The sequence below is a fragment of the Drosophila navojoa genome, chromosome 5 (assembly GCF_054131105.1).
Source record: "Drosophila navojoa isolate 15081-1374.11 chromosome 5, UAZ_NAV_1.0, whole genome shotgun sequence".
In the NCBI taxonomy this organism is placed as follows: domain Eukaryota; kingdom Metazoa; phylum Arthropoda; class Insecta; order Diptera; family Drosophilidae; genus Drosophila; species Drosophila navojoa.
The window spans coordinates 17,788,836-17,813,765 of record NC_142893.1 but is presented as its reverse complement, the minus strand read 5'-3'; the positions used below and the strand labels follow the sequence as shown (position 1 = coordinate 17,813,765).

General features: G+C 37.2%; 2 protein-coding genes across 7 annotated transcripts in view; one reads left to right on the top strand and one right to left on the bottom strand.

The window, feature by feature from the left end:
- The window catches only part of LOC108658214 (UNC93-like protein), a 198,820-nt gene that overhangs the window by 64,562 nt on the left and 109,328 nt on the right, over positions 1–24,930 (bottom strand). The gene's annotated exons all lie outside the window — the stretch shown is intronic.
- pdm3 (POU-domain protein pdm3) overlaps positions 14,388–24,930 on the top strand; it is a 97,705-nt gene continuing 87,162 nt past the window's right edge. For 3 of the 6 annotated variants that reach the window (XM_089260626.1, XM_089260625.1, XM_089260627.1), the window contains exon 1: positions 14,388–15,148. The gene's annotated coding sequence lies outside the window, so the exon portion shown is untranslated. The remainder of the gene's footprint in view (positions 15,149–24,930) is intronic. The other 3 variants (XM_089260624.1, XM_089260623.1, XM_089260622.1) reach the window with 1 other exon arrangement.

Here is a 24,930-nt window from a genome sequence, read left to right as displayed (position 1 = left end):
AGCAAACATTTGCATCAGGATTATCAGGATTTATCATAATTTCATGTACATAAAATTTTATATATTATGATTTTGGCCTGTATACGCCAGCTTTATTATATAGCTTACATACCTTCACAAGAAATTTATAGTGTATACTGCTCAATTTTAATTTTTTAATAGAAAGTATATTATTTCTGTATTTAATAAAATGATATATATGTAAATTTTTTCTTAATTGCACTTGTTTTTGTTTCAGTTAAATGTTTTTAGTTTCTCATTTTGTATTTCTATTAAAAATCGTCCTATATTTATGTATATTATTTACTTTTGCTATTTATTAAAGTGAAATATATATTTTCATTTATTTTACCCACATTTACCTACAAAATATAATTTTATTGATATGTTTTCATTTTAAATATGAATTCTTCATATCATAAATATATATTATTTACTTTCTTATAATTGTATATATGTACATATGTCTGTATTGTATATTCTTAAGTTCTCAAATTTATTTCCCTTTATTTAATTTGATTAAATATTATATACATCAATATTGTTCGCGTTATATTTACTTTTCCATTTACTTTGACTCGAAAACTAATACAGTGAAATGCAACTAAAATGTCTCTAGTCTAATGAGAATTTATCGCATTAAGATCAAAACATAAACAAGCTCATGGTAAATGCTTTGCTGACAGATTAACGAAATCAGTGTGCGCCGGCGACTCCAACTGACCACAACTACAACAGCAACAACAACAAGAGCAACAACAGCAACAACAAGCAACAGAGACGACAAAATCGACAACCTTTTGAACTGCAAGCAAATCCATTTCACACAATTTATGTACAAGTTTATTTCGCGCTTCCAATTTTCCAATGTCGATTTGCTTTTTGGGTGGCTTCGCAGCGCCAAGCGCAACTTGCGGCTTTCCACAGAAACGTTAACAAGCCCGGACTCGTATCCACACACACGCACACACACACATTTACAGTGCTGTTGTTAACAAAGTGAAAATTACAACTGTGTGTGCGGCGTTGAAGACGTAAACTGTAAACTGTGAGCTGGCCGACAGCCAGCCAAAGAGTTGGCCAATGACAGTTGGCCAACAAGTCGCCAGCCGGCAGGCAGTTGGAGAGACCGTGCATTCCTAATCTTGTTCGCTGAATTCGTAATCTCATTAAATTTACATATTAATCAAGGGATTTTAATTACTCTTACACCGCAATGGCATTGGCACTGGGCACTGGCACTAGCTCTGGCTCTGCTCTGGCTATGTCGCTGACTCTGGCTGTGGCTCTGTCGCTGACTGTGGCACTGGCAATGCCAATGGCCAAATGGCGATGCTGAAAATGAGCCAACGCCAAACTCAAGTGAGGCATAAGCAGTTGGAAATCGCAAATCGACTAAGGCAGAGAGACGTTGCCTTAACTGGTTCTACTTGGAGTTTGCGTTGTAGCGCGCTGTTGCCACAGCTCCCCATGGCCTCTCACCCCCCCTCACCCAACGACCCAGTCGACCCATTGAAACTCCGATGCGTCGGTCGACGTCTTGGCGTGTGGACCCTCATAATTTAATTGGACTTTGTGTGGCGCATGGTCGGTGGGTTCTGCCGGCATTGGCATCGCCATCGCCTTCGCCAGGATTACACGAATTTGCGTGTCAGGCGTCAATGTAAAATCGCAATAAATGAAACTAAATTACAAACTAAAATGCAAAATGAGCAAACCTCAAGTCCGCTGTCCGTCGGTGCGGGTGCACATGTGCATGTGTATAGCTATGTGTGTGTGTGTGTGTGTGTGTGTATATGCATTTGCGTGCATCTGTATTCAGAGAGCTGTATAAATGGCCAGCTGTGCGAATATGTATTATGCATAATATTTGCTGCGCTCTATCTCAGATTTGCGGTTTCCGGGAACGAAGCTGAATTCGTTTTGCTTTACTTATGGCAAATAAGACATACCTTTTGAAGGCACTGAGTGGAGTCTGCGGAGAGAAATTGACAGAATCTAGAGTGGAACTCGGAGGTGAAAATAAATATAAATTACTTTTACAATTTATTAAGAAAGCAAAGGCAGCAAGCCGAACAAAAGAGCTTCAGAAAGGAAAAGGTGTTTGATGTATCTGTGAATTTAGTATGTAAATTAATATTGTTATTTATTATTAATATTTAGAATAAGAAATCGCATGGTCTAGTTGATAGTGACTTAGTTTTTAAGTTTTAATTTATCATCATTCATTTTCTATATAAAATATCATCTCTAATACTTAATACAGAGGCACTGGAACTCGGTTGATTTTTTAATTTGTAAGAGCGGATATCTTAGCTGACTCTTCACTCTTCTTCTTCTCTATATTAATGTCACAAATTAATAGAAATGAAACACTTTGGAATCGAAATTAGGGACGATGGATCGTGTTTTGCTTGTGCTAACAGACAGAATGCAACTTAGAAATGGTTTTATAAGAGCGGGAAATACCCTATCCCTGTGCTCAAAGAGTGAAGCCATTGCTCAATTGAAACACTGAGCAAGTGGAATTTTGGCTGAAGATTAAAATACTTTATTATTATTATTAATTTAATGATATATATACCTATACAATTATTTATAAATTATATATATTTAATGAAAATAAATAAAAATATTTGTAAATATATGAAATAAAAAAAAAAGTGATAATTTCTTTTTGATTCCCAACTAAATTCTGAATGCAACGAATACTCAACGCATAAATATAGATAGCAATAGTAAAGACAATTTCCTTGGTATTAATTCACATATAATTACTATTAATTGCAATTTAGCTCCACGCTGACGCAGCTAGTTAGAGATTCAGGTGTTCGATCCGCTGGCCGCACCGCAGCTTCTATTGGAATGAGATTCAAACGATGCTAAATCCGCTGGCTCAGTCTGCTGCAGTCTCTTTGGCAGTCTCAGCCGCATCATCATCATCAGCAGCGGCGACTGCGTGGCCTGCGAGCCACTCCCTATTGCTGCTCCACAGCGCCCACTCCGCCCCGCTCTCTCTCACTCTCTCTCTCTCTCTCTCTCTCTCTCTCTGTGGTGCAGGGAACGAACACATGCCGCTTCTAATCTGCACTCAAGTGAATTGCAAATTACGTGTCTTAAATTGAAGTTTTACGAGTTGCTACTCTAAATGTTTGCACCAAAGTGCTCGCTAGATGTTTGCACAAGACTCGCAGCTGAGATCAGAGTGGCGACTCCACTCCAACTCCGGCAATGGACCAATTTCTAAGCCAACGACGGCACACATGCCACTCCGGAGCCATCCTCATTGGCAGCAGTGAAAGAGAGGAGTAAGAAGAAGCAGAGCAAGATCTTCTTCTTGGCTTGCTGCGTGTTTAGGCCGAGAGTGTTGTATTTCATGTTGCTGCTGCTGCTGCTGCTGCTGCCCCAGCTTTGTGGGGCTACGTTGTCGTCCACTACTTCTGCTTGTTGTTTATGCGATGCAGGATATGATAATAATTACACCTTCGCCGTTTGTAGACTCCACTTGTCCCCCCTTCACTTGCTTCAGCTGGCCAGGAAGTCGCCTGGTTGCCCGTTTCGCCTTCGCCTTCGCCTTCGCCTTCGCCACGCTGCTGGCTTCAGCCGTGTTTGGCTTCGTGCAACATCGCAGCGATTAAAAATTGATCTCATTATAATTATTTTTTATAATTTATGAAGCCTTAAAATGTGTGTTGCTTGTGTTGCCATTGCCATTTTACTGCTCCAATACGCGGCTACAAAGTAGTCATTATAAAAGCCATAAATTTGGATCGCCTCGAGCCCCCTCGAGCCAACAGCCCGGCCAGCAGGCCAACAGCAACAGTTGGCTTTAATGAGTGCAGGGCCAATGCGAGACATGAGACCGAAAAAAAAAACCCTTTGCGAACTGTAAGCTTATGTCTAAGCTCGTCAAAATTTATAAGGATTACGCGCGAGGAAATCGAATACTAATATTAAGCTGATTAAGTAAGTTCATACTAAACAGCAAGCGTTGCCGGATTGATTTTATAACCACTGTTGAATTTATTAGTCTTGCTTTTTCGTTTGATTTTACAGTTGTAAATGCTGTTTGCAAATGTATGTGGCAGAGTAAGTGCTAAGATCTAAATTTATAACCTCCAGCTAGCCACTATTATTTATTATTGCACTTTAAAGATCTGTAAAACATTATTCAATTTATATTTTTTTATATTTGTTATTTAGGGTAATAGATTTCTTAGAGCTGAAATGTAGGTATTTAGAAAAAATATTAAATATTATATTACTTTATTATATCATTATTATTTTCTTATTGAATTCATTTTATTTTTGAGTATGAACAAAAATATAGTACAAGAATGTTTTTACAATTCTAATAATAAAATTTACAAAATTATTTTAATAAATAAGTTTAAGTTGCGAGTGATTCCCAAGTTTTTTGCAATATGTTTTTAAAAAGTTTTCTTATAAAATTTCGAATAATTTTTCAAGGCAATCTATGGCTTGTAGTCGAAGTCTTTTTTCTCTGGGCGCATAACTATAATACGCTCGGTTAATCTAGTTCAAAGTTTCAAATTGTTCCCATTCTGTTCATTTATGTAGATCTTACTTTCGATTGTGTCCAGTGATCTCTCTGACCAATTCATAAATCACTCAAGTACAAATGCAGATCATATTGATCAGGCACTACTTGACTTAAAGTTTAATTAAAAGAGAAAATGTTTATTTGCTTAAAGATTTCACTGGCCACAAAATATAATAATTCAAGAAAACTAAATAAATTATTTATATAAATGCAGTTTATTCAATTCAATATCCGCCCTAATCCTTGAACCCGTTTAACTGGAGGATATGTCTTGTAGCTGACCATAAAGTCGACAACAAAAATGCAAAAGAAGAGAATAATAAAAAATAAGAAGTAAAAAAATCAGTAAGAAAACATCTGGAACAACAGCGGCAGCGGGCGAAGCAGGCTGCGATTTTAATCGACTTTAATCAAAGAAATTTCATATGTGGCCACGCCCACATGCAATTATGTTTAAGAATGCAAAACGATTTTTGCGCGGCTCTTCAGCACTGGGAAGTCGCAAAACTCGAACGAAGCGAGAAAATTAAAACTGGCAAAAATAAATAAAAAGCAACGTGGCCAAAGAGCAGCAAGAGAGAGGGAGACAGAGAGAGAGAGAGCGCACTAAAAAGAGAGAGCGAGAGAGAGAGACTACAACGAGGCAAAAAGCATAAATTTAACAGCAAAAGAAATATTATTATGAATGCATTAACTGAGCCACAGCAACAACAGCAACAACAACAACATCGACTGTGCCTAATTATAAAGTCGTGAGTCGAGTGAGTCCTAACAGGTTAGGGCTGGACCTGAATGAATGAATGCGATGCGATACGTTGCCAGGCGATGAATGGACAGCCGACAGGTATTAGGGAAGCATAGAAGGGAGCCCGAACCCGAGGCACTTCGAAGAGGAACAAAGCCAAGTTAAGCCATAAGGCAGCCAAAGGTTATGCAAAACTCAAAGCTAAGCTAGCAAGAAGTCGAGCTGCAGCCGAGTCCAACTGACTGCCCAATGCTCGTTCATAGAGGAGAAGCGGAGAATTGATGGACTCTTCTCTTCTGAGTTGGAATTATAATTTTATCTCGAGTAACTTTCAAGTTTTTAGACCTTAGCCAAGTTCTTCAACTTACACACCACGCATATACCCTCTTGCGCTTGCTGAGCGAGCATTGCAAAGCGACTAATCATAAAAAATTATATGTAGGCTTAGCTCGCTTAGCCTTCATTTTGGTTATTGTATTGTTTCCTTAGCATTTTTATTATATTTTATTTTATTTCGCTTGCTTTTGGCCCAGACTCATAAATCTTTAATTGATTTATGTTCTTGGCCAGAGCAGAAATGCATTTTAATTGGCTGCGCTCTTGCGATAGTCATAATTAGAGCTAATTTTAATGGTTCAGTCTTTTTGCGCATAAATCACAAGCAGCTCTCCCCCCCTCTCTCTCTCTCTACCTCTCTCCCTCATTTGGCCTTGGCCAAAGGGCAGTCAGTCATAAATGGTTCGACGGATTACCGAAATATATCTCAAGTCTCAGCTCAGTCGGCACTCAGTTGACAAAATACACAGCTCTGCTGGCACGTCGTAAAACGCTCCCTGTGCCCAGAGTTTAAATCTCTGCGCCCGTAGACAAACCCGATTCCGTAATGACGCGGCCGACGCCTGCAGAAGGAGGTGCGCTCAATTAAAAAATACTTTACGATATTGCAAAATTACCACGTAGATACGTGTGCTAGTCGGCAGCTAGAGCCAGGCGCAGACACACAGGTCTATGCTCCTTAAGCAGCCTTCGACTGCGGCCCAAGTCGAGCCCAAGTTCCAGGGCAATCAATGCAGTCAATGCACACGCGCCGATTGGCCGACTCGCCTGGAATGAGTGCAGAGTGGAGCGCACAGTGGGACTGAGCTATCGGAAAAATAATTTAGAAAATAATTTACAAATTTAATAGACTGTCAAAAATGAATAATAATAATCTTTTGCCTCTAAATAACTAAAATTTATATTATATATATAAAATAATAAATACGCCCTTATTATATTAATTTATATTGTTGATAGATCTATGTATAATATATAATATGACCTTAATTTAAATATGTTCTTAATTTATTAATATAATATATTGACAGATTTATACAAAAAGAACATTTTTAAAAATATATGTATTATTTCCAAATTTATAGATTTTTGCTAGATGTTGTTTAAGGTTCAGGTAAACTAGAAATACTAAAAAAAATACAAGAATCCCAATTATCATAGCGGTATTTATTTAAAATTTTTTATAATTCGTATAATATTAATAATTTTGAAATACATTGTTATTTATTTAAATTAAAAGTCTCTGCATTTTAGATAAATTAAAATACATTTCGTACCACTGTTCATATGAAAGCTTGTTTTCTTGATGCTGTTGACGCCGTTTGTCGCTGTAATTGCGGTGTTCGCAGTTAAAGCGCAAGCAACAACAACAACAACAACAACAACAACAGCAACGACTACAACAAAAAAGAAAGAGTACAAAATAATAATAATAAAAAAATTCAATAATCACAAATTTTAATGCGTGCGAAATTTTCGCGAGCCAAACATTGCGTTTGACATATTTGGGCTGAGCTCTGGCTGGGGCTGGGGCTGGGGCTGGGGCGAATGCCTTTAAGTATAACGATAATTAGCATTAATTTTGACCAGTTCGCGGCGACTGCGCAGCCGGGTACAGTGGTCATTAGGCGAGCCTTGGCTATTTGGCGAATTTTATTGCAGAAGCTTTCACGCAATCCAGCAGCAGCTGCGCCTCCTGTCGGTCTCTCTCTGCCTCTGTCTCTGTCTCGGTCTCCCCTCTTGTACCTCTGCATGTTATGACAGCCTTGGCGTTTTGTTTAGCTGCTTGCGAATGCAGTGCTGTGATTAAACTCGAACTAATTCGGTGCTTCACAGAACTGGTTTCGGTGGGGGCATTCAAACTTTGGCTCACTCGCAGTCTCCCTTCAGCCGCCTGTCCTGGGCTAAGAGAATGAATTATGTTATTTGAAATTAGTTTGTGCCTTGCAACGTCCTACTTCAGCCACAGCCGCAGCCGCAGTCGCAGTCGCAGCTACAACTCCCATTTGGAGCTGCAGTCGGATTCCGAGCTCCGAGTTGGCAGCGCCTGCGGAGTAATCAGGTTAATTTTAATATGTTTTCTGCGGCGCGGCGTCGACAACAACGTCGTCGGTTAATGGAAAAATATCTGAAATGATGTTGCAGGATGCTTTTGTAATTAGTACCGTCGACTACAGTTAATTATCATGGCTCTGCCACAATCTACCTCTCTCGCTCTCTCTCTCTCTCTCTCACTCGCTCTCTGACTGCCATTTAACAAGATCTCTGCATAGTTGCTTCTTTTATGCATATGAGTCGAGTGCATAAATTGAGCGGCCCACATGAGGCAATTTGGCCATTTGACTATTTGGCTATTTATCGCTTTTTTCCTCTTGCTGAGTAGAGGTGATAATTTTGTTTTATGCGCCAGGTAAGAGGAGAGCGTGAAAGACGCCATAAACTGCAGTTAAGTATATTTTCGCATAGTTGATGCCGTTAATGTATTTATCTAGCTGCAAATCAGATTACTAATTATGGCAACAATTTGATATACAGTTAGATAAGAAGGCACAGAGAAAGTGTGTATATGCGAAAGAGGAAGCGAGAGAAAGAGAGAGAGAGAGACAGAGAGAGAGAGAGAGAGAGAGAGAGAGAGAGAGAGATAAGCCTTTCAACTAAAATCAATGCAAAATATAACAAGGGAATAATTAAAAAAAAGTTTAATATAAAATAATCAGTGCAAGAAAGTTAAAATATAATTAAATAATTAATATATTATATATAAAAAGCCCCAACACAAATATTTAAAAAAAAATAATAAAATCAATTGTATTACAAAATAAAATTAAAATAATTAAAACAACTTTGTGTTTATTTTTGTATATCGTAAATATATTTAATATTAGTAAATGAAAATAAATTATATAATAAATATAAATAAGCATATGTTATGGCACAGTCATAAAAAAAAAAAAATAATAAAAAAAAACAAAATTAATATAATGAAATGAACTTTTAATTTCTATAATTATTTCGTAGCTAAAAATATATGTTGTATTAATAAAAATAAATAAATATACAATAAATATAAACAGAAATATTTAATAACACATTCATTTAATAAATATTAAAATAATAAATAATAAATAAATAAATAAATAAATAAATAATAAAAAAAAAACATTAAATGTTATTATTTTATTTGTTATTTAAGTTATTAGTAACAAAATAAACTTAACTAATTACCTAATATTTTTACAAATTTTAATTATAATTTTAAATAAAATATTTTTATAAGTATTTAATAAGTATCCACTTTATATTTCCTCACATATATATATATTAATTTTAGTGTAGCCTTAACGGATCTATTAACCAGCTTAATTGATGGAGTGTGAGAGCCACATTCACATCGACTGAAATCATATTTTATGGCCAGTTGAGATTTTCATATCTGATCTGCGGGTTGTTTTTCTTTATTCGTCTTTTTATTGGTTCAGGTCGCTGACAAGTTTTCGTGCGTTGTTGAAAATTGTGGCCAAAATGAGCCCCATGGCGTTTTGGCCATATATTAGTTAGACATGAACGCGACGAAGATTTGCATTTAATTAGTGTGCGGGGAGGGGAGCGGGGCCACGGACACAGTCCGAGTGGCCACTCAACTGCGGCTGGGAGCTGCGTGTGTGTTCCATGCCAAATGGAATGGCAATGATAATTACAGAAAGCATGTAAACACTTGGACTTGGTAGGAGTGGGAAATGGCTATGAGTGGCGGGGGGAGCGGGACGCGGGACGCGAGACGCGGGCAGCATAAGGAGAAGAAGGCATACAGACAGCCCATGACAAGCAGCAGCAACGAATACAAATTGCCAGAGTAAGCGAGCAGGCTAGATGGATATAGAGCGAGACAGAGAGACAGAGAAAGAGAGAGAGAGAGAGAGAGAGAGAGGAAGATGGGCTGCTGTAGAGGGAAGAGAATGTGCTAGAAAACGTTAATTTCAAATTTATGTAGAGCGTCGAGTTTCCTTCTCAGTTGCTGATGAGGCTTGGAGCTCTAGCTGTAGCTGGAGCTGGCTGAGTGAGGCTCGGCTACTTGCTCCACCCCCTCCCAGCCTGATGCCGCTGCTGCTTCTACTGTTGTTGTTCTTGTTGGAGCTCGAGTCTGTAGCAAGAAGTTTCTAAGATGCCCGCAGGGCGCGTGCTGAATTTAATCAGTTTGTTGGCCATGGCCCGGCAACGGCAAACGGGCAACGTAACGAATGACAATCAAGTCAAGATGGAAAGTGGGCAGCTGGGCCCCCGTCAGCTCCCACTGCCTGCGCTGCGCCGAGGCCCAGGCTGTTGGCGAACGTAAATTAGACGATGGCTCGCCAGTTCTGCATTTAACGGTAATACAATTTTATAGCTGCCGGTAAAACGATGCACAAAAATTAGACATAAAGACAACAGCAATGTGTGTGCAATGCAACTGGCAGACGACGAGGCTGGGCTGAGCCGTCGGTGGCGGCGGAGGGGGAGGGGGAGAGGGAGGCGAACTAGAGTGAAGGGGGCACATACCCAGAGAGACAACGTGAAAATTTCGAAAATTAAGTTGATGAGCCCGGCCAGAAGCCAGGCTGCCAGAAGCAGTGCAGAGAGCTCGTCCGTGCGTCCGTCCAAGTCCAAGCCGACGACGACAACGACGACGACGACGACGACGAGCCGAGGAGCGAACCTGAAGTGGCAACAGCACTTAAATATTTGACCAAAATTGGCTGAAAACAACCAGCCAAAAGGTATTGGCGATAATTGAATGCTCTGCCATATAAGGCACTTGTATAATTCTAGATGAGAGTAGTACTCATATACAATTGAATTGCTTTTCGATTTTGAATAGCATCAAGATATTGGAAATTGGAGTTTCTCTATTTGAAATTCCTTTTATTTAAAGTTGAGGCTTACTTGGGCTTTAGCTATGAATTTTATTGAACGAAAGAGTTTGACTTTACCTCTACGATTATATTATGCCAATTAACCAACAATCTAACGATAACTTTTAATCAAACAGTACTGTTTATTTTTTATATTTTTTATTTTATTTTTATTTTATTTATTATACAATTTATTTAGAAAATGTATTTATTTTATTTATTTATTTATAAAATAAATAAATAACTATGTAAAATAAAATAAATAAAATATATAAAATATTTGGTATATATGTCACATGTTAAATTAAATAAATAATAATATAAATTTAAATTTTAAGTTTAATTTTTGTTTAACTATATACGAGTAACTATAACAGTTCTTTTATTGTATAATTAAATAAAACATTCAAATATTAACTATTTTTTATAGAAAATCCACTTTAAGTTTAACAAAAAAATAAAAAAAAAGATAAGAAAATTTTAAGTATTTATTTACCTATTTTGCAGCTTATAAAATAAGTACTATAACTAGCACTGTTCATATATAAGCAAAAAAAATAAAACTTAAACAGTTCTTACATTTAGACGAAAGGAGAAAGCATCAGGCATATAGGCGAATATAAATAGATCGACTCAGCGTAATGTCCTAATCAAGAGTATAAATATATATACATATAAACTAATAGTCTTAGCCATACCTTCGCAAACCAGAAAACTATACCTGAATTCACATAAGCAATTGCTTAAGGATATAAAATTATTTAGCCTAGCTTGACAGCTTTGGCATGCTTAATCTCTTAATATGTATCTTTGCTCTTAATGTATGTTACTATAAAAGTGCGTAAAAACTTTACTGCCTTCGAAAAAAAGTACTAACACAATACTAACTTAATATATAGGGAAAATAGTTATTTTAGCTGCTAGCAATCTCTGCATTTTGCATGTTGCTCCATTGTGCAAATATGCTGACAAAGTCTTTGTACTTTGCCCACCTAGCTAAGTATTACAAACAACAATAAACAACTGCAAAGAGTCTGCGGTGGGCAGACGACAGACCGAGCAGACGATAGACGAGAGATGAGAGATGAGAGACGAGAGACGAGAAACTATGGACGATGGACGACGACGTCATCGACACCTCCGATAGCTGAGCGATAGCTGGGTGGGTGGCTGCGGCTGCGACGGTGACTGGACACTAGACTCTGGCTCGGACTCTGCGTCCGACTCTGACTCTGACTCCGACTGAGATCGGGAGTGACCGGTTGCAGAGAGACCGCACGAGTTGGCTGCATCTTCTCTGCTAGAGCTGAGCGAGGCGTTGGCAATGTTGGCAGGGTAGGGTAGGGTAGGGTGGGGTAGGGGGGCTGTCTTCCTTTGGCTGTGCGCTGGTTTAGTTTGGCTTGTCTAGTGACTTGGCTGTAACCTCATTGACCAGAAAAATGCAAGCTGCAACAGCAACAAATGCAACAACATCGCAGCAGACAACAAAACATCAAATGTGAATTAGTGCACAAGGTAGCAAGGAGTGTGTCGAGGAGAAGCTACCAGCTGGCAGTTGGAGTCGAAAGGGGACGGGGTCGGTTGGATTTCGCAAATGCTCCATATTTATTGGCACTTTTCGGCTTGTGTCTGTGCTGTGGCTAGCTGCTGGTGGTGGCGGGGCGGGTGCGGTGTGCGGGGCAGGCAGGAAGAGCAATCGGAGATAGTTGACAAACTGAGTCGAGTCGCAGCCCAAGTCAAAGTGGGGGCTAAATTCTAAATATATATATGAGCATATACTTACATCTATATAGAGCTTGTGATGATGGTTCCGACTGCGGATTGGCATTTTAATTATTAATTTCTGGGCAGCAGGAGCAGCACTCGAATCGTTTGGAATGCGGCGACAAGTGACAAATGGCGACTTTTGCAGCAAATCTCGTTCCATCAAAAATGCAACAAATTGAGTTGGTCTCGCATAAGTGCAGCCTGCATAGGCAGCTACACAGAAATATGAAAATCTATGCGGAGATATGTGTATGTAAGCAAGCACATATATAGTAAATGGGAGTAAGATAAGTGGATATTACATGAGGAAATATGTAAAATTGTTTTGAGAAACTCTCTTTTCAGCATTGAAAACGCAGGAAAATATATCAAAGTAATTAATATATATTTAATATTATTTTTAATATTTATATTTAAATTTAATTTGTTTAAACTTAGAAGAATTCTTCGTATTAATATTTAAATTAAAATATTGAATAATTTTTTTAGTTTTTACTTAATAGAAAAAAAAAATATATATTTACATTTAATATATTTACATAAAATATATTTACATTTAATATATTTTTTTATGTTTAAATAAATTCTAAAAATATACAATACCTAAGTAAATTAAAGATATTAATGTATATAAAATTTTTTATAAAGTTTGTAATTTTCATTCATATTATAAATGTAAATATTTTTACATTATTAAGCTATTTTCAGTAAATTAGATAGTTTAATCCATGTTTAAATTATTATCATTATTAATTTTTATGCTCAAATATTTACTCTACAAAATAATTCTATATTCTAAAATCCCTTAAATTATTTCGCTTCAACCCAAAAAGCTTTTTCTTATGGGAAATTGGTAATCGTATAAATTCCTTTTAGTTCATTTACAATTGGATAATAAGTAAAATTTCCTCTGCTAACCGAATGGCATAGCATATATTAAGAATGCAAATGGGATTTTGTTGTTGTTGTTGTTGTATCGCTTGCAATGCACACCTCAAAACATTTTGGAACTAAAAAAAAAATTATAATATGTAAATATAAATTAGAATTCGCCAAGCACGCCCTTCTCCTGCTACCCCAGGTAGAACGCACTGGTCATCAATGCAGCCCCGGCCCCTGCCCCAGCTCCAGCCCCAGCCCCATCCACCAGCCACAGTGCCAGCCCCTGCAACGATTGCCGGCCAAAAGCATTGAGAAGCAACAATAATTGCTCAAATTTGCGCTCACACTGCACGCGCGCGTTTGCTCTCAGTGCTCCCACACAGACGCTCGGACTCACTCTTGGAGCTTGCTCCGTCTCGTTCAGTCTGGGGGGCCGGAGCTTCGTCAAGTGCTGCTCACTTCTCCTGCACCGAAAACAGTTATAAATGCTGCCCACGTCGCAGTCACAGTTGCTGTTGCTGTTGCTGCTGCCGTTGCAGTGGTCGTCGGCAGCGGCAGCGGCAGCGGCAGCGCTCATTTGTGCGCTTAATGACGTCATTATTTTTATTTTAACAACACTCGGCAGCGGGCGGGGCAGCGACGCAGTAAAATACGACAACGAGTGCGAGCATTTCAATGGTGCATGTTGTGTGTGCGTTGCTCCTGCGCAGTCGGCGGCGCTGCCGACGTTGTGCTCGCGTTTTGTTTCACATATTAGCTGAGACAAGACCACAGGCCAACCCAGCCACCCCCTCGCTCTCAGCCCAGCCAACCACTCGCTGCCGGCGTCGACGTCAGTTTGACTATGTCTGGTTTTTCGCTCTCGCTCTCTCGCCTTCTCTCTCGCTCACCGTCTCTCTAACTCTGTCGCTCTTTCTCTCTCCCACTCTCGCTCTTCCACTCAGTCGCTCTCGCTCTCGCTCCCTCGGTGGTTGTCTCGTGCTCGCTTGCTCCTCCAGAGGCTTGGGTCGTTTGCTTCGGCTTCGGCAACGGCTTCGGCAACATTTTTGTTTGCTCGTGTTTGTCGTAAGTCGTCGTCGTCGTTGTCGTCGTCGTGGGCTGTTGCTGCTGCTGCTGCTGTTGTTGTTGCCGTTGCTGTTGTTGTGGCCGCGCTTTGCTACTTATGTTGATGATTGTTGGGGGTCCAAGCGCCGTTTGTGCGCCACACGTTCATTCAGTCTGTGGACGACTTTGCGCCTGTACGTACCACTCACGCACCGTTACGCTACTGAGCGCGCCTATACCATACAGTCGAACGCACACTTACGCATTCACACACACAGACACACAAACACTCACTCACACATTCACATTCACACACACACACGCACACACACATTTGCGCTCACACAGTGAGCAACGCGTGTGCATTTTTGCATTCCATTGCCGGCGTGTGCCAGGCAGCAACATTTCACAGCTGCAACTGCAACTGCAACAGCAAGAGCAACCTGAGCAAAAGTATTCCAAAGATTTCGCGCGCGCTTATCTCAAGAAATCGTCGCGTGTGGCTCAGCAACAACAAAAACAACAACACAAAAACAAACAAACATTAATCAACAACAACATCAGCAGCAACAACAACAGCAACAACAACTCTAAATTGCAGCATCTGTGTGTGTGTGAAAACCAAAAAGTGCATCAAATTATTAAACAAACATAACTCTCGATCGCAGTCTGATCGGCTCTCAGTGCAATTTCCTTAAATATACTACAAATACTTTTTGGCAATATATCAATATATCATTTCGGATCTGACCTATAGTTCTTGTAAAACTCATTAAGTGTTAGTAGAAATCTAAACCAAATTTGTATAAATTATTCTAATCCAAAACTTAAAAGTGCAAGAATATACACAAACAAAAGTTCCAGAGGAAAACAAATTAACAAACATCTTTAACTTCAACTTTGATACACCCAAGCAAAACGGTAATTAAAACATTTTTATTAAATATATTATTAATTATGGATTAGTTAGTAGAAATCCTTAGGCTTAACTCACAAAATTATTATTTATGAAGAAATACTTTTAGGGATTTTAGCTGATATCTGGTATTTGAGATTTAGAATATAATTGATATCAAATCTTCTAATACGGACTCGAATTATTTACATTCTGACAAATCGTACAATTCCAATTGGAAGACTTTCCTATTTGATAAATCCCAATTCGGTGTGCATTAGTTATGATATATCAGATTATTTCTAACAAATCCTGCAACTCCAGTTCGGATTCTTTCCTATCAGACAGCGCTTGGTCTGATATTGAATATCGATTATCATTTTTATAGCATCTGTTTCAAGTTAAGATTAATTATAGCAAAAAATGATTTGAATTAGAATTTCTGTGATTATATTTAGCGTATCCTTAGATATTCATTTCTATAAATATATATAAGTATATCTGCATGTTTAGTCTCAATGTAATGCAGATTTGTGAGCTGGTTTGCAAATTGAAATTCATAAGATATATGAAAATTATTTAATTGATTACTTCCAATTTCGAGTGCTTGAAACCGGCTTAGAAATAAATAAAAAACAGTATATATTGTTAATGTAATTAAGCATAAAATTGAACCAGCTTAATTTAAATAAATTCAAATGCAGCCTGCTGCAGTGCTTGAGTTGTGAAAGTGAAGCGGTCATAAAACTTTATGTTGAGCTATAAATAAAAATATATTTGATAATTGCGGCAATGGAATTTGATAGCCTAATAAATTAAATATATAAAAAAAAAATATATAGATATTTCTCCACTCAGTTTTAATGTTTCTATAAAGCTAAACACTTGAGCCAAACAGTGTCACTTGAAATATCAAATATCTTAGGCAAAATCATTGGCATTAGCATTAACATTATCGTAGATCGGATCGAGAGCCCACTCTTGGAAATACCATTAGCAACAGCCCGCTGTCTGAAGTATCTTCATAGTCGAATCGAAATGTGCTTCTCACGCACTTTAAGAACTGCAGCGCCAAATGCGCGTTTTATGCAAATCGTTGCCTTGACATCGTAGTGCAGTTTAATACAATAAATTGATGTGATTTTTATGCAATGAGATAAGAGCGTTAATAGCATTAATTAAGCATAATTTTACAAGCAACAACAACAGCAACAACAGCAGCGACAACAATTCAAGTTGCAACGCCGTCATTAACTCTCGGCTGCGCTGCAATTTGAGGCACTCTGAAAATTATATAAGGAAAGCTCGGCCCCCTCCCCGGGCACCCAACTGGCAAAAATAGACTCGGCCATCTAATAATAAAAGCAAATACAATAAATAATAATAAAGCAGGCAGCCAAACTAAACTAATCATATGTTTAGCGACGGCCGCAGCGCGGCCAATTTGCAACAATGAGCCGCTTAAATGTATCTGTGAGATACTAAAATAAAAATACTGAAAATGAGTGAGAAAGAGAGAAAAAATAAAATAACGACAACTCTACACATAAATAGTTTAATGTGCTAAGCCTTGCAAATGATGACACCCCACAAAAAAAAAAAAAAAAAAAGATGAACAAAAAAAAAACATACTTAATAGATATCTAAATATTACAATTGCCATTTGAATGAGTCGCGGACGTTTTGCAAAATGCGCGCGCGCCGTTCGCTTGTAAAATGTATCTGCCAGATACAATAAGCAGCAATTCACACCAACAACAGCAACAACAACAACAATGGCATTACTACTAATAATCAGTTTCATTCGGCAGTCGCTGCTAAACCTGCGCGTTACATTTTTCCCAGTGTGTCCAAGTTCCACAAATTATCAACCGTATCTGTATCTGTATCTGTAGCTGTTGCTGTTTACTGTTGCTGTAGCTAGGCTACAAAGTATCTCTGGCTGTGCCTGTGTGTATGGGTAAGGGGGCTAGACTCGAGCGAGCTCCGCTTGCACTTTTGTTGCATTGTTCGCTGCTGCTGCCGCTTGGCTCGTTCATTTAATTAAATATAATTAGCTGCATTAATTGCAAATTAATACAGAGTTTAGTTTGCATTGTTGCCAAGTGGTTGGCAATGTCACATTGTGTGGGTTGGGAGGGGGTGTTGGGCGGCAAAGGGGGCGGGCTAGCACGAGAGCACATAGGGCAGTTTGGCCCGCAACTCGTTTTCCACGGCTCGTTATCGCGTAATTATTTAGTTGGCCGACTGTTTACAGATTCGTAGCACATAAATTTATGAGTATTATACTACATAGTATTATTTGCTAGCATCCCAATGACATTCAGGGGAATCTAATTTCGGATTTTCGCTTTTCTGAATTTTCAATATATTTGCATTTAATGAGTTAATCATTATTTTCCTTTTTTCTGTTTTAATTCACGCCAATTAAGCGATTCGCAGAATTTAGAATTTAACAACATTTGTGTGTGTGTGTTTTTTTTAGCTTCACATGTGATCTCTAGTAGATCGAGGGTAAAAAGCCGTCGGTGAAGTGTTTAGATCGAAATTAATATTTATAAAACTTAAAACGTAAAAAAATAAAAAATTAATGAGGCTTGTTTTATATTTAAATCTATACAAGAGGCAAATTAATTTAAAAAATTTCAGTTGATGTAAAGCTGAAAAGTTGGAAAAAATAGGAAAAATATAGAAAAATGAAGTGCTTAAAAAATACTTTAAAACATTTATTTAAAAGCTACGAGATATTTAAGATGAGAGAGAATACTTTGCTAATAGAAAATAGAGTTCCTTTAAATATTATTTATATTTTCCCATATAAACATGGTAAATTTTTACTAAAATTAGGGAATAATTTATAAAGAGCTTTAAATGATATAATTGAATAGAATATTTAAAATAATATTAATAGAATTCTTTTAGTTTTTCTAGTTTTAATTTAATGTTTATTTTATACACTAATATATTAACTGTATGAATGCTATTTATAAATAACAAAACCATTATACCCTGATTTCCCATTTTCAATGGGTTCAGGGTATAAAAATAAAAACGTAATAATTTATTGCTAAAATGATAAACATTTAAATTTTATTTTATTAAAAATAATCAGTCTTTTAAACAAAAATGAAAGAAAATTTTCCAAATTCAAATGGAAACTGAAAAGCACGCTCATGTCCCATAATACACAGAATTCCTCTATATAAAGCATATATGTACATGCTTATCCTATGCAATACAAAACTCTTTCTATGGTTTACAAGTTCAACAAGCCCATAAAAAATAGCATTCTCTTTATGTCTGCCATAGACGCAAACGCATCTAGTCATACTGCAAGTAAATGTTAATGCTAATGCTACTTTACATGCAAATAGCCTGATTAAAATATTTAGAAAACATATTTCTGATGATATTGCGCATCATCAGAGAAATCCATTAAGAGCGTATGTTGGTTCCAAGTTTTTAATGCACAAATTGCTGCACGAAAAATTACATGGCGAAAAGAGAAGAGAAGAGAAGACGAAGAAGAAGAAGACAAAGTCGAAGGAAAAAGCAGCAACAATTATTAGATATTAAATTAAAATTAAAAGTTTCTGTATTTGTTGTTGTTCAGGTTGCTGTTGCGGTTTTTTTTATGACAAACGGATGACGAACGCATAAAAATGCTGCAAGTGCGGCACAAGAAACAGCAAAGCAGCGAAGCAAACATTAAAAATAACCAAAAGCCAGCGGCAATTGCAATTCGCCTGCCTCCAACTGCATTCAACTGCTGCCCCTGCCCAATCTCTCCCCCTCTATCTCTCTCTCTCTCTCTCACCCTGTCCGCCTTCTCATGCGACGTCACGTTGTCACTTTAAGTAGGCAAATCGTAAAAGCCGCCAACAACAAAAAAAAAAAAGATTGCAAAAAAAAGAGAGAGAGAAACAAAAAATAAAATAAAAATCCAGCTAAAGAAAAGTGCGTAATTATGTGCAGATATTTTGGCATGCAGCTGCAGCCAAACCCGCCCACCAGCTAATGAGCACTCCCTCTCGCTCACTCCCTCACTCTCTCCCTCAGTGCCCAACCTGGCCAAGTGCACGAGTCTAAACAAAATTAAGAGAATAATTACGACTCGTAAATGCATTGAAACGCACGCAAATGAGACGCTGTCAGCGGTCCAGCAGGAGGAGGGGAGCAGGAGCTGGTTGCGGAGGAGGCTGGGGGCATCTTGAAAGGATTTTCGGCTTTTGATGTGCAGCCAATTGGCAGGTCGGAGCGCTTAATGCCTTTCTGCCTTTGCTCTTTACGGCCACAGCGAACAGGAAATGTATTTCAATTAGGAAAAGCCCATAAAACAGACGTTAAATTGCATACATATACATATATTACTGATGAGTAGCAGCAGCAGCTAATTTACTTGATATTCTTTGATTTCGACCTGAAATTATTACGTGAATAAAATAAATGTTATACATTGAAAAGGCGAGTCTAATGCAACAGTAAACTTAGTTGCCAAAAGTATACACTTTTTGGTATATATTTTTAGGACAAAATGAATTAATTTTTCTACTTTTTCAAGGAAATATATTCAGTATAAATATTATTATACATGTTTAGAAAATATCATAAATATTTTTAGTAAAATTATTTAGGAGACTATAAGGCAAGTTATTCATTAATTTATTTAAAATAAGTCAATTAACAAGTTAAACCTAATAATAGATCATATCAAGCATAAAACAATATAAAAAATCGATGAAGGGCCAAATAATATTGAATTTTATTTATTTATTTTGATTAATTGTATTAGAAAATAAGTGAAAAATTGAAAAACATATACTTGAATTAACTTTTCAAGATTAAAATAAATTTATGGCATAAGAGTTTTGCTCTAGAAAAAAGGAATTTATAAATTTGTGATTTTAAGAGCAACCAAAAAAAAAAAAAAACTAAAACAGTTTCCACTGCTTATCGATACTCTTTATACATCCATTTAAATATCCACTACAGCTCTATAATATTTTTCCCTTCTACGCAAATATATTTGCACACCTTCAGCCATAATTTGCCAAAGAATTTATATCTTTTGTTTGTCTTGGAATTTAAATAATTGTGCTGCAATTTTCTCGATTTCACATTTTTATTTTAGCACAGCAATCTAGTAGATTAATGTAAGCTCATTCAACATACTATATGTAATTTATTAATTGAGTTGAGTCTTGGCTCAAATCGTGCCATCCACATGCCACTCGCATGCCCACACGAAAAATACCAAAAGAAATTCACGATGCGACGATCCAAAGTGCTAAATGCACAGAAAGTCCACTTCTACACGCTCATTTAATAATGAACAATAATGAACAGTAATAATAATCAACACAAAACGTGCAAAGAGAGAAAGATACGCACACACACACACGCACACACACACACAGAGTGATACACGAATACACACGCAGTTCGCAAACGAATTTTTATCAACGAACGCGCATCATTTCAATTAAGAAAATGTCACAAGTGTCCAAATGGAAACGGCACACGGGGCCCCGATCCTCCTCTCTCACTCTCTCTCTCTCTCTCTCGGTCTCTCGGTCTCTCTCACTCTCTATTCACTCTCTGACCATGCGACGATAAACACGCAAAGAGCAGCAGCAGCAGCGCTGAGAGCAGGAGACGGGCGCGCTCTGCTACGAGAGGAGACCTTCTGTTCATCTTGATGCGCACTTTCATTTCAACTAGCGCCGGGCTGCGGCCCAGCCCCTGCTCCTGCTAACATTGCTTTGATCCGTCGCAGCCCCGCTCCCTCCCTCCCTCCCAGTTCCCTCGAATCATTTTAATGGCTTAGTTTTTGGAGCCATTTTCTATAATTAATGCGAATTGTCACACGCTAGCAAAAGCGAAGAACGCTAGAAAAATGCCTTCGATTCGCTTGCTCTCCTCTAATTCATTACACTTACTATTGCTATTGCTGCTTCTGTTGTTGTTGTTGTTGTAGTTGTTATTATTATTATTGTTTTTGCTCATTCTTAATTAGTAATTAAATAATTTATGCTCTGCGTTTTCACTCCGACGCATTCCAGCTATGAGCGAGACCTTAAAACTCAACATGAAACTATAATTAATTTTTGTTTTCTAGTTTTATTTATTGTTGTTGTTGTTGTTGTTGTTGCTTTGTAGCCAAAAAGTGTTTTGCTCAATTAGTAATTAAAGTTGTTCATAGGCCATTGCGTGTATCAAAGTGCCCAACGCACTTGGTAACAGTCCAGAGCGACATTCTTTTTGGGGTTGATATAGCACTTGTTTGATGGATGGCTGGATAGCAGATAAATGTCATTGATACGATAGCGTTTTGTTCACAAAAATCGAGATCGTTGGGTCTGCAGCTAATTAAAAGTTCACCATTAAAGAGCGAGAGAGAGCGAGTGAGAGACTATAAAACTATATTTAGGTTATATTAAATACTAAAAAAATACTAGAGAAATAAGAAGTAATACAAGTCAAATGATTCCTAATAGGGCTATAAACATTTTCGTAAAAATGTATACAATTATAATTTCAATATCACATTTCGAAAGAGAGAGAGAGAGGGAGAGAAGGAGAGAGAAATAATTTGATTGAAAAAAAAAAAAAAAAACATTTTTCAAAAAATTGAAAATAATAAATTCATAAGTTATATAAAGAAAAAAAAAACAAATTAAAAAAAAATATTAAAAGTGAAAATAAAATAAAATATTGGGAGTAAAATACAAAATTTGGTAAAATATTTAAATCCAATTTTCTATATAATCAAAATCATTTTCCTACCTATGAATGAGTAAGAAAATAGAAATAGATAATACTAAATACAATTGTTAAAAGAGTTCAATAAATTGTTGTATTTAAAATAAGCAATAAGAAATATATAAAATGATGATTTATATATCAACATATAATTAATCGCAATAATTTTCCCGTAGATCTTTCACTAAAGCAATTCACAAATAAACATCAAAATAAGATTAGCAGTTTGAAAGATAAATAAAAGAGCAATAAATTTAATAAAAAGCTCAGCCTTATTAGTTTTTGTTGGCCCTTAGTGGAGCGCCGTTAGACGCCGACCCCAATTGGGCAGCAGCACAAGCTGCTTAGCCACTTTAGCCATAAAAATGTAACACCTGCTTATCTGCAGTGCCGCTCCCCACCCCGCACTCCACGCACTGACAACGGCCCGGACCTTAGACAAAAAACCCCCAAACTAAGCCACAAGCAAACCCAAAGCAACCGAAAACATTTCTCAAACGAGAGCGATGGGAAAAAATGTATATATATACATACATACATGGGGGGATGATAAACCTGACCTAACCCCAACTGGAGCTGGCGCAAATACCGTAAAAACACTTTACGGAATTTCTCAACGCCTGGTAATCCATGGCACGGGCGTAAAATCAACCCCGAAACTTAACCAAAGTAAAGTCGTTAAAGTCGCCGACGGCAAAAGGAAACTGAGAGAGAGAGACAGCAAGAGAGTGAGAGAAGATGGGCTGGGCTCTGCCAAAAATCTTTAAAAACATTTAACGGATTTGGGGCCCGGTTGGCTTTTTGGGGGCGTTTGGCAATGTTTTCATTTTACATGCATTATCCTGGCCACCAAAGTGTTGACATTAAAATAATAATTTTAATTGCTTCAAATAACACAAAGTCCGTTTTTATTTTTTTTGCTGCTCAACGACTTTGACCCTTGCAGATCTCATTTGATTTTTTTTTCTTTTACTGTTGGCCAGGCATGTGTGTGCCCAAAGGATAGCGTGAAGGGTCCTGTGGCCGTGTGGGCGTGGGTGTGTGTGCACTCTATGTGGGTCTATTTAAAAACACAAAGGGTAATTAACATTTTTCTTGCCCTGACTCGGGCCGAAGGATAAGCAGCTTGTTCTGCCAGCCCAAAGTCCAAATGAGCTGCGGACTCCAGGATATGCTTATGCATAGCTAAAAAAAAGGACCGCACATTACGACTGGGTTGTCGTTTTTTTTTCTCTTTTTTTTTTTTTTGTTTGCGGTTTTCGCATTTGGTTTAACTTGGCTGGTAGCAAAGCCTTTGGGGTCTTCTCGGACTCCGCGTGTGTGTGTGTGGCTGCCTTTCAACACCTTTAGTAAAGCGTGAATTAAGTGCTTGAGATTTTGCAACACTTAATACAAACAAATTTGCAGTGTGACCCGTGCCCTCATTGCATGCAACATGTGGCATGCTGTGGGTCACTTTCTATCCTCTCTCTCTCCCTCTCCCTCTCTCTCTCTTTCTTTCATTCCCTTCTCTGTCTTTTTTCATTATTTCGTGTCTTGCAGTTAATTGCGCAATTAGCTGAACAGTTGTCCATAGCATGTGACGACTGCGACATGTCTCATTAACTGGGCAGATGGTAGCTTCAGCCTCTCCTCCCCCGACTCGCGCTTACTTCCACAGATATATATATATATATATATATGTATGTATGTACATGGCCAGTAGTACTGTGTCAAGAGGAGCGACAGTTTTAATTGCGTTTAATTAACAAAAATTAAACGAAAAAACACTAAAATCGTGAGACGAAATTGACAAAACAGCAACACGAAAAGGGGCCTATAAACAATATAGTATTTTCTTTGGACTTAATTACCTTCGCCAGGCTTCTAAAAATAAATAAAATAGCCAAAGGTAATGCAGGCTTCTGGCTTTATGTTGGAGAATTTTATGGCAATATATTTAACTTAAATAAGAAATTGAATGAAATATTATTTTTGAAAAGTAAATACTAGATAGATATACATATACACAATATAAAATTCTAATTATTATTTATGTAAAATATATATGTGAAAATACATAGTATGTTAAAATATATATCAAATATATTACATAAATATTTGTAAAGTTAATTTATATTTCAATATTAGTTTGAGCATATACTAAAACACAACTCATTGATCATATTTATAATTAATATTTTTTATAATATAAATAAATTTAGCTGTCTGAAAAATTGTTTACATTTTTTATATATTATTTATTTTATTTTTTTTTAATTTTATAATAACTCGCTGATTATATATTTGGCTGAAAAGTGGTTTATAATTTTTTAATTATTATTTTAATTTATTCTTTTTTATTTCTTTATTTTTTTAAATTTTGCTTAATTTTTTATTTATAGATAGTTAACAAACTGTATATCCATTTCTGTTTTATTTAATTATTTATTTTAATTCACGTATTTTGCCTTAAATATAGATATATATAATACATTATTTTAATCTGCACCTTGAAATATTTGATCTACTGCTCAAATTATATTTGTCTTCAGTTCCACACTCTTCCGCTTAGTTTTAGCTCATTAATTCTAATATGTCGCCCCGAAACACTTTCGTATATGTGCACTGGTCACCTTTAATCAGTCATCTGCAGGGCTCACATTGTAGCCCCACCAAACCACATTCGTGGTTTGGGCCAACAGCTGTTTTGTGGGCGTGCGACCATCTTCCGCTCTGCAGGCTCTCGGCCTGGCCAGGGGCACGATTAACTACATAAACAGCAGCAAACAGTAGCCTTAATTGTTTCGCACTTAATCAAAATGAGCAGCAACAGCAGGCGGGAGGAGGCCAGAGGGCGTTGCAAAGCCGAGGCGGGTCTGTCCCGCAGACGTATCTATCAAAGGCTGACTCGACTATGGCAAAATGTTTAACCCAAAGTAGCACAAAAGCGTTTCGTAGATACTGTGAAGGATGTAGTTGTTGTTCGTGTTGTTGTTGCTGTTGTTGTTGCTGTTAAAAAGCAAAAAATTGAAAACTAAAGAGGAACTTGGGGCGCACGCCAGTC